The sequence below is a fragment of the Drosophila willistoni genome (assembly GCF_018902025.1).
Source record: "Drosophila willistoni isolate 14030-0811.24 chromosome 2L unlocalized genomic scaffold, UCI_dwil_1.1 Seg168, whole genome shotgun sequence".
Classification (NCBI taxonomy): domain Eukaryota; kingdom Metazoa; phylum Arthropoda; class Insecta; order Diptera; family Drosophilidae; genus Drosophila; species Drosophila willistoni.
The window spans coordinates 1,348,425-1,367,952 of NW_025814047.1; the positions used below are offsets into that span (position 1 = coordinate 1,348,425).

A 19,528-nucleotide genomic window follows, 5' to 3' on the forward strand; every position below is an offset into this window, starting at 1 on the left:
AAGTGCCAGAGAGTTGAAGAGAGCAAAGAGCGTGATAAGAGAGCCGAAGAGAAGTGGGAGAATGTGTCTGTGTTTCGTGGTGAATGGCAAAAGAAAGACAGAACAAACGAACGAACGAACGAACGAACGATGGGTAAGGCAAAAGCAAACGGCAAATTGAAGGCGTGAGGGAGAAATTCTTTCTAATTTTGGGCTAAAATAAATTTTTCACTTTGCCTGACAGTTGGAAGGTGGTAGATATACTTATATAGAGAAAAAGCAAAGCTAAAGAACGATTCTTTGGAAAATATTTAGATTGCCTGCGCGGAGCCTATTTTAAGATCATCATCAAACACATGAAGAAACCCTGAGGAAGAAGTGGTTGGGGTTGGCGTCCAAAACACGAAGGTAGGGGAAAGAGGAAAAGAGCAAATGCTGTCTAAAATAAATAAAATAAACATTTTTGAAAGATGCGTTTTTTTTTATTCTCATTTTTGCTTTCATTAAAGACGTGTCGAGCGGGATTAACCTTCAATTTTTCTTCTAATCCAGAAAGAGGGAGAGACAGGGAGAAAGAGAGATTAAGTGTGTTGGAAGAAGATGATGCATAAACAATAATTACTATGACCCAATTTATACCCTCCCACACTATTAATCTTCTTAGTTTGTTCATTTTCTTTTTGCATAATTGCAAAGAAAGTGTGATAGAAGGTCGGTGGGTGGTTATCTTTACATTTTCTCTCATTGCTAATTATGATGTATTGACATGCATTTCGCATGCACTTTAACTGAAAACTGACAACGACGCGTCATCATTATCTTCGTTGTGGCAGGTAATTGAACTTTCCCCTTCCTCCGCCCCTTCAGCTACTTCACTCGACGTGATGCGTGCCGCCAATGTGCGTGGGCTTAGGCGGCAAAGCATTTTTTTTTTTTTTTGTAAGAAGTTTCTTTTTTTTCGAGGTAGAATAATGTTGAATAAATGCTTTTTAAGTGGCTACAAAACGATGATGCAGACGCACACACACTTAGGAAAGTATGTATGTGCGATTGAGGAGTGAATGAGTCGAAGTCGTGGTGTAGTGTAGTGTAGTGGAAGTGGGTGTACAATAAAACTTAACGAGGCAACATTGCAGAGCGTAGGTAGGCCATCCCGGGGCCAGGTTATTCCGCTGCTGCCAACGCTGCCCTACAAAATTCAAAAGTTCAAACTGAAGATGTCAACCGTTCATGTAGGTGGAGAGAAAAAGAAGAGAAAATAAATTTTAGTTGCATTCAAATTAAACATAAATAATATGGACTGCAACCCCTTTCTAAAAGTTAGCTTAAAAACTTAAAGATTAACACAGACAGTAAGAAATAAATCAAACATATGAAAACATCTGTTTTTAGAGTTTTCAGGATTAAGACTCTAACTTCTGTTCTCAGGATCTGAGTTTTGTTAAAAATATTCGTACATTCATATTATAGACGGCTCGAGTAAAAAGGGTAGTGGAAAAACCTTAAAAAAAGGTAATAGATAAAAGAGATATAAAGAATAGTTATATCTTCTTCGTCAGATATGAAATAATATAAACTGTATCGACTTTTTTTTAAACCACTGTGTCCTTGTTAGATAGAAGATACTAGAGATGTTTTTCAAACTAAAAGTTGTTTGAATATTTTCCAATGTAAATACTAATTAAAAGTTAATAAAAACTTTATCCAAGTACTTGTCAATCGTTTCAGTTTCTTTAAACTAAGATTTCAATTTGAATATTTAAAGTATTCTATAAACTTGATTATAAAGTTTTAGCTTAAAATTACTTATTTGCTTTCGTGAATACAAGTTATTTAGTTTTGTTTTTTTGGTAAGAGTATTTAACAACCCATTTTGGTAGTAAGTAATCGTGTGATTCGTACTGATAAGGAAACACTGGTTTCTACTTATGTCGAAATAGTGTCAGCAAAAAAAAAACTTTGCACAAAATGCCAAATGCATTTTATTTCAAACAGTTTACTGAACTTTGGCCATGCATTCTCGTCCAATCGTTCATTCATTTATTCAGTCAATACGTTTTCATGCTAGCCATCCCTTTCACTCTGATACTTTTTTGTCTTTGACCTTTTTGCACGGAAGACAACAATTAATTTTAGGTGCAGTCATCGACGCCAAAGTGACGCCACGACGAAGACGTCGCCGCTTGTCTGACGACTTCGACCATTTGTTGACATTATGCAATTACATCACACTTGTTTGTGTTGGAAGGGACACACCCATAAAATATATAGATATACATATCTACACAAATTAGATTAACAGACACCTACAAAAAAAAAGGAAATATATAGAGAAACATTCTCGTTCTCTCTTCTTTCTTATTCTTACGACGTTAATTAAAGTTCTTTTTTTCTTTTCAAGTAAACTCAATTATCATCAATCGCAAAGACTTACGTAATAGAAGTATACAGATGCTCTTAAGTGTGAAATAAGGTCAGATATGGGACAGACAAGTAAATATGATTTCATTCAGTTTTAATAATGCAACAAGTCACTCAGCAAGCCAGCTAGCCCAGCCAGTCAGCCAACCAGCGGCTCATTCAGTCATTTCTCAGTCATTCAGTCAGTCAGTGGGGCACAAACAAAGATGATGATGTAGTCAGACAGCAGCACGGAATTGTGGCAAAGGCACCGCAACACACCGATAGGGTATAAACCAGGGGAACAATAAAAAGAATCAGTGGGATGAGACAACTTGAATTATGTGTCCACAGTGTCTATATTCTACTCTATACTCACAATCAGTCCTATAAAGTTAGTATTTCTGCAATACTAAACTGCTTCTTTCTCCTAAAGAGCTGTACTTGAATAATATGATGAATTTACAATGATAAGTTTACATTTGGGTCCTTTTAATGATAAAAGATAAAAACTTATAAAGGCTCTCCACAAAATGAATACAACTTTTTTTTTTTTTCGATAGGGTATAAACATATAAAAAATAATAATAATCACAGCAACGGAAATAGAGCGTCAAGTGTAAATAATCACAAATTTTTTTTTTATTTTGCTTTATATTTAAATAGATCAATTCGGAATATATAAAATTGAAAGTTAAGGAATTATCATATTAGGCATAAAATACACATACATAAGATTCGATTCAATTTGAGGCAATATTAAATTACTCTGTTGTATAAGTTTAACGCTGTAGGCCACTAGGAAGGCACGTACATCGTGAAATATTATACAAAAGCTTTTATTTTGCGAAACATTAAACAAACAAAATTTATTGTAAGTAAAATTTTGCATAAAGTTTATTTCGCTAAAGAATATTGTCATAAAATTGGTTGAAAGTTAGCCTGAAGGCCTTGTCATTGTAATTGAAATTGAAATAAATCAATAGTTGAACGTATTTTAAAACTGTGGGGCAGAGTGAAAGAATTTGAAAAAAAAACTGATTGAGAAATCATTATCTCTTCTCTAAATTATGTTTTTTTTTTTATCAAAATTTATTTATAATTGATAAGTAGATAAATTTGTCTTAATTTAGATAACATAGAAAGACTGCAAACCTACAAACTATTAGAAACTTTGGTTAGAAAAATTGAATTTAAATTGAAATACAAAAATTTATTTCCATGGAGACTGCAGAATTTGTTTAAAAATATAATTGAGAATTGAGAATTACGCTAATGCTTAATAAAATTGGATTTAAATGTAGGCATATACTCCATTAAGTGATAATATTAAAGGCAAATCATTCAGCTGAGCTATATGTTGGGTAAGCATAACTAACTTTTTTGGAAAAATAAAGAACGGTCGAGTGATCTAGTAAGTGAGCAAAAAAAGAACAATGGAAAGAGAATTGTTCAGTTGCTGAGATTAATGAACAACTCTTTTTTGTTCAGTCATTTATGAACTCGCCAAAACTCGTAGTATTCTCTTTCAAGTTCCTTTGCTCTTTAACCAATGGCAATATCAGAGTGTGTTATATTCTTATCCTTATAATCCTTGTCATTTATTCTACTCCTATCTATAAGAGATGGTTAAAACGTTACATTACATCATGACAATTAAAACTTGCTATTATTTTTATTTATAGTCTTTTGGCTTTTCTCTACCTTCAATTTTTGGTTTTTAGCAAATCTTTAGATAACTAATTGGTAGTTTTAAAAATATAGTTATTACAAATGCCTGCCGCCTCGAGCACAACTGTTTGCTAGGTTATAATCTGAAGCATATGTCATTTAAAAAAACGAGCTTTTATCTCTTTTTTGGTTTGGTTTGGTTTTGTTTTTCTTTTTGGCGAAGAAGCCGTGGGGCCTTTTGGTCTGCTAATTTTGTTTGTTTTGCTAACGAGCTGCTGCCAGATTGTCTGACTGACTTTATGTGTTTTCCCACTTCTGCTGAACTGGACCTGAGAGTATGTGCATGACTACCGAAAGTCGCGTGCGAGTCGCGTGGCTTGAATTACAATATACAATGTATAATCTCAGAGAGACGAGGAAGATACAAGAAGCAACGCCCATTGCATGGGAATTATTATAGCAGAGTGAAGAGCAAACAGAAGACTGAGAGGGACACCAGCGAAACGACTCTGACGGATCAAGTGCATAAAATATATATAAATATACAACAAATTGTGTATGAATATGTATGCAAAAAAACTGACAGACAGACAGAAAGACATGCGACAAGTTCGTCTTAAATGAATGATAAATCATCATCTTCTACACAACTGAAAGAATTTTTAATAGTCGAAGATGTCATACTCTTCGTTTTTCACTGATATACCAATTATTTTAACTAGTACATGAAAAATTGTTTAAGAACAAACCAATAAAGATAAATACATTATTAAGTATAGTCAACCAATTTGGCAACAAATTCCATTCCTGACCTATCCTAGGTACTAGAAATTCATGAATTAAGGATATAGTAAAGTATTTTATAGGGTTTGAATTAGTTCAGTATCCTGATATACACAATTCTAAAGCACTTTTGATGAAAAGTAGCCAAAGGTTTATATTTTTATATCATTATGATCGGCTAGGCTTTTGTTATAGCCATAATTTACTGTTAGTGATAACAGAAAAAAAGTTTACTTTATTCACATATTTTTAAGTTGCTCATTTTCATTTTCAAAGGCTCCACACGATTTGAATACCTAATTTGTGAATATCATTTAAACTAACTCAATTAAGGTGTAGGTTCTCTATCAAGACATTGTTAATATAAAATTGTAATCAATTTGGGATTTAAGATAAAAATTGGATCCACACAATTCAACGATCACAAATATAAGAATCAGCACTCATCAGTCTAAAGTTTTGTTATTCGATGATTTTTTGGGCCACCTTCAGACATCACAAGAGTCATAGAGTCAGATCCACAGAACCTCAACTGGAATTGAGTATACTCTGATCACTCTCTCTCTTTCTTTGTAAAATTGTATACTAATTTGCGTCCGACAACAAATCTCATATACTCTCATTTTATTTGAGCTTCAATTTATTTTATTTTCATGCTCTTTCAGCTGGTTTGCTGTTGTTGAAGCCCTAAATTATATCCGTTGACGTTTGTCTGTTTTGCTTTCTGCATGTAAACTTGACTCACTTGGCCAAGAGCCAAATGTTGTTTAATAAATGAACATATTTCTTGTTTTCTTTTTATTTTTGTAAGATTGCCAAATAAATAAAAGTACTTGAAAAGCCAACGAAAAAAAAAAATCAAAATTTTATGCACTAATGCTTCAATGGAAACTAATGATCAGCAATTGGATTTGGAATCGAGATTTCGATCATTATTTCTCGAACTCTCTGTGACCTAATCTGTGAGATGGAAAGTGACTGGAAGTAGTATGGTATGACATCATATATTTAGCTCACTACGATTCAATGTTTTATATGCCACCCTCAAAATTTCAACCTCACCCCCACCCTAAACTCAAGCAATATAAATTTCAACCCCATTTCTGAAGGAGCTGCCGTCAGTCAAAGTGACGTCACTTCCTGTTATTAAGGATACTTTTACGAGTCGCGTGTGTAAATATTAACATGGAATTGCTCTGGCGCCACAATTCTGGCGCCGGCAAAATAACGGAGAGAAAATGTGCCGCCTGGCGACAGAGCGGTATAAGGACACATTTATGAAAAGCCGGTGAAATGCAGGGCGTTGTCCTCGACAGGTATTTAAAGTTGTCAAAGCGCCGGTTGCCAAGTGTGTGTGGGGGGGAGGGGCCCAGTTGGTCATTGAACTTGCCATTGACGTGTGCGTGCTATATGTTAGTTCAAGTTTCACTAGCTAATCGATGAGAGAAAGACACAGGGAGGGGGAGAGAGAGCGAAAGGGTGGTTAGGTAGATAGGAAAAACCCACACAAAACGCGACAGTAATTAGAGTACATTTTGCAGCATAAAAATAACGATTAAATTGCATTTACCAAAGAAGGGTACAGTTGGCTCTAAGGGGAGTTAATTATACACCTAAAAGACCAAAAATAATAGAATTCCTAAGAATTTCTTATACACCAGACGACACAAAAATAATACAACTTTAAGATTTTAGAATGACCAAATCAGATGAAACTTCTCAACAATCCATTCATTTCATTTTCTATTAGTTTTGAAATTTTGTTTGAATAATGATAACTAAGAAAGATTTCTTTGAGAACCTTGCTACTCTTTTAAAAATCATAAGAGATAAGAGTTTATTAAAAAAAAAAATTAAAAATAAAAGACAAATTATTAAACGCTATTCTAAAATCTAGCCATGGTTACATTAGATTTTTAAAATATCGCCTTTTGAGAAAGTTGTAAGTATTAGTAAATAATTTTGGTTTACATGGCGTTGGGATATCTCACTCCCATTTTTATCCTATATATATCCTGACTTAGAAAACATATCGTGTCAAATGAGTATTTTAAAGAAATCATAATTGTTTTTCATTCAAATTGAAGCAATTTATTTTATTATTATAATTATAACATTGTTAATTGTTGCCAAGATTGTGTAATGCCTTCAGTATGACTGTTAATATTATTATTTTTTATGAATAGTCTGATCCGTATTGATAACGAGTTTTATTCAAATAAACGCAGGACTTTAATGCATCTCGAAAACTTTTCCAGTCATTATCGATTAAAATTAAGCATCGAAATCATCAGTCTTTGTTTATTATCCAAATATAGCCTACTATAATGGAATCTCACAACACTTATCACTTTCCGTATCGCCCTTGAATGCCCCTCGAGCCGAATAGCCCCACCCACTGTCCCTTAAAAAAGGAGAAAAAAAATATATCTCATAAAGTGTCTAAAGGATAAATCACCTACTAGAATATAGTGACTCCAATATGCCCTAATTTTTCTCTCTTAAAAGCAGTATTTTCTTTGTCGAACTTCAGAGTATAAAAAAAAATGAATTCTAAAATAAAAACTCATTAAAATCAAGCGTGCAATATTTAGCGCCGAAAAAAATATTAACTGTAAAAACAAGATGGTACACTACACATTTTTATGGCCAAAAACGAAAACGGAGTTTTATTTTTTGTATTTTACTTTTTTTTCGCCTAGTTCAACGACCCATTTCTTTTATTTTTAAAGCGAACCGAATCTCTTTTTTTTTTTATTTTAGCGAGTTGAAAGAACTGCCAATGGATGGATCCCCAGTTGCTCTCATATGGCCCAGAGGCAAGTCTGTTTAATGGGGGTAAATCAAAATTTATGCACTACTATGTATAATATATGATACATAACGCTCACACACATGTACATGATGTATGTATGTGTATATATGTATTGGCAACCCAGACTCAACGCTTAAGTGGCATTTAATTTAATTTCCAGCTGAAGCATAAAACACAACACAAAACGGGATAGAGACAGCACGATGAAGGGAGAGGGGAACTAGAGAGGAATAGGTGTAGGAGAGTTCTGAGAGCAAAAAATTCTGAAAGTAACCATAAGACAAAGGTCAAGCTTAATTGAATTAGAGGTGAAGTTATGCGTGTAATGCAAAAGCAAAGAAGAAGATTGACATGAATATAGCAAAACAAAAATATGCGAGAATAAAATTAAATTATCACAAAAAAAAGAACAAGAGGAAGAGAGACAGCTAAACAAGTCCTCCCCCGAAACTGACATCATTCAAACTTTGATTCGTTATAGTATGAGAGCAATAGAAAAACAAAACAGTTGCTAGTCACGCTTGGTTTGTTCAATTTATCGTAAATATTACCCTACATAGATATGTATGCCAATTAAAATGTAATTAATACAAACAACATTAAAGTAATGCTTTAATTCTTTTCTTTTAAATTATTCTTATTACGAAGCTAGATAAAACTATATAGTCGTTTGACTTTTTCAAGAGACTTTTGACATCTTTAGATTTCAACCTACAAACGGCTTGATTTTAGTTTAAGTACATTATATTAATATAAATGTATTTGTCCCTTAACACCTATAGAAACCTGTTTTAAGTTTTCCATCTCCCAAAAAAGCATATGCTGGATTTTATTTTTAGAATTATTTCCAAAATAAAAACATTTGAGAATCAATTTGAGAAACTTCTTTTTAATTATGAAGAACTTTTCAATTAATCATTCGTATTTTCATGTTTAAGTAAAACTCTCTAAAAAAAAATCAATCTTTAAGCTTGTTTTTCTTGAAACCAAGAGTTCCAACGCTTAGTCTAATTCCAATGATTAGTCTAATTTTCTTTTTAGAACTTTTAAGAGCACAATTCGATCTATCTAAGCAATATACTTTATTAAACTAATGTTATTTATTTAAAAAAACAAAATCGTGCTTAACAAAAACTGTGAAATAAAATGAAAATTGCTAAAATGGTTTCTAAGGAAAAATTTCGATTTCCATAACATTTCGCATATCTTAATCATTTTTTTTTTTTTTTGTGCAATAATTTGTTTTTTATTTAGTTTTCCTTTTTATTTTGCACAAAAGATTCTCTCTCTCTTTGTTAAAAAATTAAACAAATTGAAATCACAGCATATCTAAAAATGAATAGAGAAGCTTTTGGAAGAAATGTATATTATTATCTACAGAGTTTATCAACTAACACCATCCGGACAACTATCTAACTGTAGCCCCCCTCTTTTTAGATACATTGTCATATCTGTGTGGGGGACTTGTTGTGGAGGGTGTGGCAACACACTCACACACACACACACACACACAAACGCATCAATCACAATCATTGCAAAATTTCAAAGGTAAATATTAGTTGATTTCTGTCGAGAGATAAAAAAAAACCAACAAGAAAACATATCGCACAAGAGAGTCAACATTAGTTATTGAGTTCCCTTTACTTTGATACTCTTTATTTTGAAAGGTTGATGAGGTATATTGGCTTGATAGAGAATTTTTAACATTCTTCAAACCGCGTTAGATATGTCTGCATGACAAAGGAGCATACAGGGTATTCGCAAGTCTTTACGATTGGCGTTTTTTATTGCTTGCACTTGTTAATAGTCAAGGAGCAAATGCCTGACTATGTGATTCGGACGGGTGTGGTTGAGATTTAAAATTTTTTTACTTTATTGTTGGTCTTAAATTGTTTTCATTTTTATTTAAACTTTGAGCGGCTTTAAAATGCAAGTTCAATGCGCTGTCGATTATTTAACAAACAACATTCAACAAAGTGAAATTTGTTTTTGCCTTTTGTGCGTTTTTTTAATAGCCCTTGACCAAATCCATTTTTTAGTTTTCACGTTTTCCAAATCACACACACACACACACACACACATACACATAGACAATGCTGCCGCCGCCTTTCGATGATGTCATGCAAAATATTTTTAGTTAGCCGAGCGTTGAAATATTTTTGTACTACTCGTTATTTTATATTGTGCGCTTTTTGCCCCAGACATCGCCAGTGAAAGAGAGAGAAAAGAGACAGAAAGAGAGAGTCTAAGAGAGAGAACCAAGCAACAAACAAAACAATTCAAACTTTTCTAGTTTGAACGCCGTCAAGGGGCGAGCAGGGGGGCTTTGGTTGTGCCTGAGGGCGGTGGCGGTGGCACACACATTCAGCCATGTGCCACAAATTTTTAGCATTTCTTTTATTTGGTGTGTGTTTTTATTTTAAATAAAAACTTTGCATGTTATCTAAACATTACAATGAAACAATTTGCATATGTAGCAACAAATTTTATTAACTGATAGCTTTGCCAAAGAATCTTTAGGGGCTGAATCACACCTCTATTAAATAGATTATACACAAATATAATTATGTGCAGGTGGAATAAAACAAAAATGGGTGAATTAAATATAAAAAATAGCACGCAAACTTCCGCTGTCTAAATATTTGCAAAGTTTTTCTTTCGTTTGCTAGATTAATTTTAATGCAGTTACTATATGTAATACATATGCTGAATTATCATTTTTACGTTAGAGAAGATTGCTATGCTAAGATATTGACCGGAAGACTGGCAAGCTGAAGGCGCTCAATCATAAGGACATCATATAATGTCAAGGAAACGACTCTCGATTCTGCGTGTGTTGCGCCGCCATTTTGTGCCACTTGTGCCACTACAGGACATTTGAGAATCGAAGATGGAGTTAAAAAAAATGCTTCATTTTAGACCCCCTACATTAATTTTACCAAAAAAGTTTGATATGTAAAGCTAAATAATTAAAAAAAAAATATGGTAACCTGAATCAAATTCATTTAAAACGTTTAATTGTAATTTCTTGTGGTGAAATATAACAAATTGTTTCAATTTGGTTTAAAATCCCTTAGGATTTTGAAGTTATGGATGGTCAATCTAACAATAAGATATACTGTATAGTCAAAATTGTCAGAACATTTTTAAATGCTCTTCCAGAGGCATTTAATAATATGAAAAGAGTCGAACTACTTTTACAAAACAATTGATCATTCCTTTTACGCGATGGCTAAAACATCTAAAATTCTACTGCTTAGAAAAAATTTGCATAATTAAAAGATGTAACGTAAAGCTTAAAATTTTAAAATATCAATTACAAACATTAATATAGTCTTTAAATCGACAAATCTATTGCTGACGCTTAATATTGCGCACTTATGCAGTCTTAATAAATACTTACGCTACAATAAAAGGTCTTTAAAAAGAATAAAGCTGTCTTTTTTGGGTCAATATCACTACAAAGTTGCCCGATTGGTGCATTTTTTGTATAGAAATATACTAGTTCCAGCAGGTTGGTCCTCTGCATAATTTATTTTTAAATGCGTTTTCGAAAAACAATAAATCTCCTATAAGAAGGGACATTTTCGTCTATAGCTTAAGAGAAATTCCATCCAAAAACAATCAAAACTTATTTCAACATGGCTTTATTCCGTACGTATATCGGTAGCTAGAAGTGTCATTTTATCGAAATATTGTGGGACAAATGTGGGAAGATTTTTAAACTGTCAAAAACATTACTGCTTACAATCACATTTGGGTTGATTTCGTCGTTATGGGGTTATATACATATGTGACATCTGTGATAGACAAGATAATAATCAAATAGAGTAAGTTGCGGGCAAACACGTAACAATGTTGAATATATTTAATTTTCTTTAGTTTCAATAAGCATGACTAAAAGATGACGCCTTCTTTTTAACGTCAATGGGCGAGCGAGCAGTTAAACAGTTTCTTTAATTGAAATCTGTTTAGTAGACGATGAACACGCATATTAATTATAAACACTTTAACAGCAAAATCTTTCTGGTTTTCTAATTACAGCTGGGATCATAAAATTGCTTAATAGTGCGTAGAAAAATACATCAAATGGGAGTTTTTCTGCGTGAAAACACGAAAGAAAGAAAGAAAAAAATAGAGGAGCACAACTAAATGTTAATGTTATTGCTTTAAATGTGCAACTATTTCTTGGTGTTAATAAATAATTTAATTTTTTCTTTCTTTTTTTTAGTGGCTTGAACATGCAACTGCGGCTTGGTTTTTGCGGCAAGAAAGAAAAACATATGATGGGTCTTTTATTGTTGTTGTTGTCGATGATGGTATCGAGCAATACCGATTATGTAAGCCACCTTTCGTGTTTTCTCGATTGTTTTTTGCATTATGAATTCATTTATGCAGCAACACGTTGAGCAGCCCCACCCCTTCCTCTCTCTCTCTCTCTCTCTATTGTCGGCAGCTTCTTCTTTCTACATTAGCCCATTGTTAGTTAGTTATTGCAAAATGTTTTGTATAAAGTAAAAACAAGATTTCTTCATATATAAAGAAGATCTGATCGCATTCCTACATACATATCTGCTTTTTATATACATATAGTCAAATCTTTGACAATTTTGTGCTAGGTAGAGACCGAAAATTACATCTAATTTCCTAGTATTTACTTTCAAATTACATTAATTACAAAACAAAATTGTTGCAATTTACTTTAGATCATTTCCCACGCCCCATTCACTCACACACACACACACGACACTACACAACAACAAATGAACCTCCCACCACATTAAGAAGAAGAGAAATAAAAATTAGCCTAAATTCCAATTGAAATTTGGTTCATCAGACAGCGAATCCAACAACATCGAGGACGGGCGACCGACCGCACTCCAACCATAATAACAGTGAGCCCTTCAATCACTTTCAACCCGTTTCCACGACTCACACACACACACACACACACACACACACACACACACAAGAACCCCAGAAATACTCACAGCAATCGCGGTCTAAAACTAAAAGCCGACAGCAGCTTCATCTGATCTGATCTTTATAGAAATTGTTGAAATTTTTCTAATGCCTTTCTCACAAGTTGCGTTTTTTACTTGTCGCCCCTCATTTAGATGCCTTTTCTATATAATTATCTGTCGCATTGTCGCCATGACAGCTAAAAACGAGTTAATTGTTTAAAAAAAAAAAAACTTTTTGAAATATTTTCTTTATATTTGTCTCTGATTTATTTACCATAATATTTGGTTAAAATTCATTTCTTGATCTCTTTTAACTTTTAGTTAAAGAAACTTGCAGCCTTATTCAAGTTATTTAAGATCTTGGCTTTAATGGTTTCCATCTTAAACCCTTTTTTTCACGTTAAACAAATCAAAATAACTTTAAGCTTAAGGTAAACTGTCAATTAAAAACAACTAATGTCATTTAAACAACAAGTTCTGGTAATAGTTAATAACAAAGTTTTTAATAACGACAAACAAAAAAATATCATTTTTCTCTTCCTACCTCTCCATAGTATTTTGTCACTATCGATAGTGCAGAGTATTTTTAATACTACGATTGGGTAAGAAAATGCAAACAATTTATAAATACAACAACTTTCGTAACGAAAATGTATTATAGATTAACTTAAATGGATGTGGGTGGCTCTAGGCATGGAGAAGACTGAAAAAGATATTAAGTTTGAAATTAATGTTAAGCAAAATGAATTCAAAATGCTTGTTAAAATGTTTTAAAAAAGAAATATATACAAAAATTCAATGCTTTAAATTTGGTTGCAATTATTTTATACACAATTTATTTGTAACAAATTATAGATTATAGATTGATAAAAAGAAAAATGTATTTCAAATTTAGGATATTTATCCTAAATTTATTTATCCTTCTATTTAGAAGTACTTTAATAAAAAAAACGATATTATCGATAGTATCAAATAAGTGCCCTTAAATTATCGAAAATATCATATGGCACGACTATCGATAGTTTGCCAGCTCTACTTCAGACGTGTCCCTTCCGACCAATGCATATTCAATTCCTTAAAAAAGGTTATCAGTTTCATTTTGATTTTAACAAAAGCTGAACTTAAAATGTTTTTACGGCTCAAATTTTCGGTTCTGCAAAAGGTTTCTTGCATTTTATTGAAACATCTAATAAGTGTATTATTTTTCAACCTGGAACGAAAATATTTTTTCGCTTTACGATAATCATGCTGGAACAAATGGTATATGATCATCAATTGGAATATCTTCCAATTTTTAATTTCATTTAATATAGTAATGGCAACTCGAAATAGAGCGTTATACGAGGCTAGTTTTGAAGTTTCGAACATTTAATTGAACTTTTTCCCCTTGCCCATAATGTTATTACTAGACCCTTAGACAGTAAAATGACGAAACGTTTGATATACAGTCGAGTCTCAATAATTCGTAATGGCAATGGAACAGAATTTTTCGCGAATTATTACAACGAAGTTCTTTAAAAACGAACCAGCAGTTTCTTACGAAATATTGAGGTTTTCGATTTAGCGGGCTATGAATTATCGAGATTCGACTGTAATATGATGAGTTTTACAACTTTATTTATATTTTTCAGAACTTGGAATTAAAAATTAAAAAAATAAATGCCATTTAGGGCCAATTGTAGTCTAAGTTGAAGCCTGAGCCTGCAGAAAGCGTGTCCATTGATAATTTTAGAACACGAATTCCGTGTCGTCCCATCCGGCATGGATCGTATACACCTTAATCTTCTTTCGCATTATGATACGCAAAAATGTATTTTCTTTTTTTTTATTGTAGAGTATTATAGTCAAGAGAGAAGGAAGAGCATTACTTTGTGGCTTAACCTTTAAAACAAAAATAAGATTGATGTTTTATGTTGCAGCAAGAGTCGGTTCGGGTGGTTGTTGTTGCAACTGTACATTTGTTATTGCTTTGCGTCTCATTCAGCTCCAAGCTGTTGGCTTGCTTTGTTGTCATTTATCTCCTGCTCTTTCTCTCTCTCTCTCTCCCTTTGTCTCTTTCCCGCCCAGTGTCATTTATGTTGTTGTTTATTGATGAGCTGCAGTTGTTGTTTAGCCAGCAGCAGCAGCAGCAACAACAACAGCAACTGCAACATCTCTTTTTAATCTTACTTATTGCATGTGTGTCTCTCTGTTGTCTCTGTGTTCTGAAGCTTGGCACGTACGCCTCTTTATTTATGCTTGGGGGCAGAGACAATCCGACAGACAGACAAGTCAAGACGAGTGAGACGAGACGAGACGAGTTCCAGCACCAGCAACATTGAGTTAACGTTTATTTCTTTTCTTCTTTGCTTTCAGCTTGCTTTACTCTTGGTCTTTTTGGTCTCTTTTGTGCCATCAATTTTCCAACCCACTCCCTCCACCCCACCATCTATATATGTATGTATGCAAGTTGCCTAGACACATTTCTTTTTTTGATACCCTTCCAGCCACCGTTGAGAAGCACAGGGTATATTGGATGGAGTGGACAACAAAACCCCCTTATACCCTCTTCAAATGAAAGTAAATAGAACTTTATATTACGTTCAACGCCAAGGGCGACAGACTTTTGTGAGGAGATAAATTGGTAAACATTTCCTTAAGACACTTGAAATTTCTCGGATAGTATTTGCATTTAGTGTTGGTAACTGGTGAATTGTGTATTGCATCTAAATTGCACACTGAACCATATTTTGGGAAATAAAATTTACTCAAATTACTTGAAATTTTAGAATTGAAAAAGCAAAAAGTCCGAGAAACTGCTACATTTGTAGTTAGTGTTGGTAAACATTCATTGAAAATTCGAATAGTGTAAATTTCAGTATTGTAAACCGAAAAATCTAATCGACTGATGTCCATGTTGTATACTAAATAATCTGGCAAATATTTTGCTAAAAATACTTTGCTTACTACAAAAAATGGAGATGTGTGTTGATAAGTTAATGGCGAAGTGTATTTACTGTAAATTATTTTAAGTAATTATCTAAAATACAGTCATATTAAAAATGAAGCTAAACATATAAAGCCAAGGAGAGCGTGTACGGCATTCTGATAAGAATAAGTGAGAGCGATTTAGGTCAGCTTGATGTGAGATTGTTCCAAGTGTTCTGTTATAGGGTATATTGAAGTCGCATAGACTGCCGTAAGACTGTCGGTTGAGTTGCAACGTTGTCGGACTTCATTAATCAATTCAATGTCACAATTATGCAGTTTAATCTTTACATTTTCGTATACTTTTTATTTTCATTTGCCTTTTCTCTATTTCTGTTTCGATTAATCATTAAATAAAAGTGACGTCAGTGGAAAATTAGATAACATGCAGAGAGAGTGGGAGAAAGAGAGAGAGATAGAGATTGAAACCTGATTAGTAAACAAAATAATTCAATTAAAAACCATTAAGTTAAGACTTCTAATCAATCTTACAATGAGCAGTAGCAGCAGGATTTTCACATCATTTGCATTTCTCTAATTGGAAAGACAAACGGGGAGACAGAGAGAGAAAATGAAAGAGAGAGAGGTAGACACACCCTAAAAATGAAATTTTTCACATTTAGTTTATGTTATGTTTTTCTTTCTTTCTTTTAGTTTTTTTTTTTTTTTTATGTCTAGTAGTTGTTTTTGTTATTTTTTGTTTTGTTTTTAATTTCCCTATTTCCGTAAACTAATTTTCATTCAAACATTTTCTATTTTCTTTCACAATTGTTTACAGTTTTAACTATGCACTTCCTCCCACACAAACAGACACATACACACACATGCACACATCTACAAATTGGCGTTGTCTCCACACACTCACACACACATTCACATTTGTCACTTGGCAAAGGAAATTCATAGCGGTAATTGACAATACACAACAAATTCAACGGTTTATTTCAGGGACGAACTGAATTTGATTTTTAAAATTACGAAAACAATTACATACATAAATAATAATAAACGTAATTACATATTTTAAATTTTTATTTTGAAGAAATAAGAAGTAAAACTAAAAACACTAATTCAATAAATTATGTTTATTTTTTTGAATTATTATTTTGTAAATAAATTTTTTTTTACTATTGCACTTAAAATGTTGGTATTTTTTACAGCGAAAAACAAACAATATTATAAAAGCAGACAAACTAAGAAAGAAACAAAAAATGACAAGCATGGGCCACAAATTATTAACCTCCATCTATCTCTGTCTATCACACATAAGTTAGTAAGTATGTGTGTGAGCGTTTCTCTCTCTCTGTGTGTGTGTGTGTGTGTGTGGGGTAGAGGAAGCGCAAATTCGAATTAGCAACAAAATACAAAAGGAAAAAAAAAATAAAATTGCTCGGCAAACAAAAAGAGTAAAAAATAAAAATTATTTTCATTTTTGATTAGCAAGTGTGTGTGTGTGTTTGTGCCAAAGATGACGTCACATGACACACAAATACCTGAATAAAAATATCAAAGAAGCTAACTTCGGCTATGCCGAAGTTTATATACCCTTGCAGTATACTTGGCAATAATATTTTTCCTTTTTGAAATTTCTTTCCCTGCAACTCAATTCATCAATACACAAACAAAATATTATTTCTCTTTTTACCACAAGTTTTTCTTCTTCCATCATTTTCTAAGCAAAGCACGGCACGCATACACATACAGTTCATGTAGCGTTGCGTCTGTGTGTGTATGCGTGTGCTCTGTTGATTTGATGATGGCAGTAGTAGGCAGCAAGCAGCGCTGCCGGCAGCGTTTGAACCGATTTATATTGACTGTAACTTGTGTTCTATTTATCGGATCAGATTCAAATTTTGGGATCTGAGATTTTATATCTATTACTATCATATTGGTAAATTTCATGGGGATACTCCAATTTTTGCAAAAATGTTTCTTCTAGAGCTATATGATATAGTGGTCCGATCCCAAAGATTTTCATACTTTATCTCACCCGGGTAAAAAAAAGCTCCCAAAAAAAATTTCATCCCGATAGCTCTTAAGATGGCTGAGTAAAACGCGTACGCACCGACGGACAGACGGTCAGACGGACATGGCTATATCGACTTAGCTTCTCATGCTGATCAAGAATATATATACTTTATGGGGTCGGAAACGTCTCCTTCTGTGCGTTACAAACATCTGACCAATTTTATAATACCCTCTGCAAGGGTATAAAAATATTATCATGCGATTGCAAAGAATCAAAAGGGAAAAAACGGAAAGAGTGTGGAGAGGAGAGATACAAAGAGACAGAGGGCAAAGTCAATTTACCCTCCCTACTTTATCCACATGATTTTTTTTTTTTTTTTTTCAAAAATGACGAACGAATTTCTATCTAGAGAGAACTTTGAAGGTGTGCGTTAGTGGAGAATACACGCAAGAAAAAAAATATGAATAATATCATCAACTTGATGTCGATGTTATCTCTTTAAAAGTTACTCTGTAGAATCGGGTTATATAGATAACATGTGAACAATCAAAATAATTACGTGACATATCAATGATTTTTAAATTTTTTTCTTGCTTTTAATTATTTAAAAGTTATATTATACTTTAAATGAGGTTTTAAATTGGTTGGTTTGAGTTTTACTAATTTAAATAAAATTATCAATCTAAAATATGTTTGAAAATATGGAATTTTGATACAACTTTTCAAAAACTTATTAGAAATCTTTCATTTTTTTTCCAAATGACAAGATTAAAATTAGATTTGTATGTAAATTTAACGTAAACTCTACCCGGGACACTTTCCCGCCATTTTTATAGATTTAAATAATAATTAAAAAACGTGAAAAAAGTCAACACTTTAGCTCGTTGCTAGATACATATACATATGTAGGTAAATAAGTACATACAAACATATGTACATATGTACTTATTTATAACAAATGTTTATTTTTGAATTTATCTCTTCATAAAACCAAATCTGATCAAGATTTAGCTATCAAAATTATTCAGATATCTATGACAGAATCTTAAAAAATATATATAAAAAGATTGAAGCTTTTGTTAAAATATTTGTAGGGGGAGATAAAATATCTACTTATTAATAATCTACAGATGAAATGTGCAATTTCGGCAAAATAGAAAAGAAAAACAAAACTTCATTTGCAGTGCTTTGAATTTTAATTTCCATTTGAAATTTTAATGGCCATTAAAATTCGCTTTTTTGGTCGTAAAAAATTGCCTTCTGTTAATGGGGTCAACACTACCGCAAAAATGGCTTAATAAAAAAAAGCAACGGCTCACTTAGTGCAAAACGGTTTTTTTTTTTGTAAGAAATTCCACACTCACGACACTATGGACTTTGATACAGAGAAACTTGACAAAAGCCACAGGATGGATGACCAAATCAATGGGATACACGATATTAATTTTACTTTCTATCAATAAATGATTATCATTATCGACCATTTTAGTACCATTTTGTCCGTACTTTCCATTAGGGTTTTATCTTTCTTTTATTTTATTTTATTGAATTTTATTGGACCATATCTTTAATTTTTATTGGAGAATTTGAATAGCTTTTCCTAGTTTACACGTCACTTTAGTATGTATACTAAAGAGCGTCGAAACTAAATTACTAGATAAATCCAAAATTAAATTTGACTCTTTTTGTTCCGACCGCTACTGCACTCTTTTTTGTCTTGACTTTTACTTTTTATATCGTTAAAAGCAATATCGTTATAATTGCTCCATATTCCACAGATATTTGTTGTCTTGTAATAATGTAAAAATTATTGGTTTTCAAAATCTAGTTAGTTTTAATGTATGTATATATAATGAAGATCCCCAACCCCGTCTAACTGGATTTAAATGTACAATTTATTTACAATGACTAAAAATATATTTTGTAATTAATTTGGGAATTTTTGTACTTCCATAAAAATGTACTATTGCAGGTCCTTTC

General features: G+C 32.5%; 1 protein-coding gene across 5 annotated transcripts in view; it reads right to left on the minus strand.

Annotated features, from left to right (window-relative positions):
- Positions 1-19,528, minus strand: part of LOC6643357 (protein hu-li tai shao) — a 36,902-nt gene that overhangs the window by 15,125 nt on the left and 2,249 nt on the right. The gene's annotated exons all lie outside the window — the stretch shown is intronic.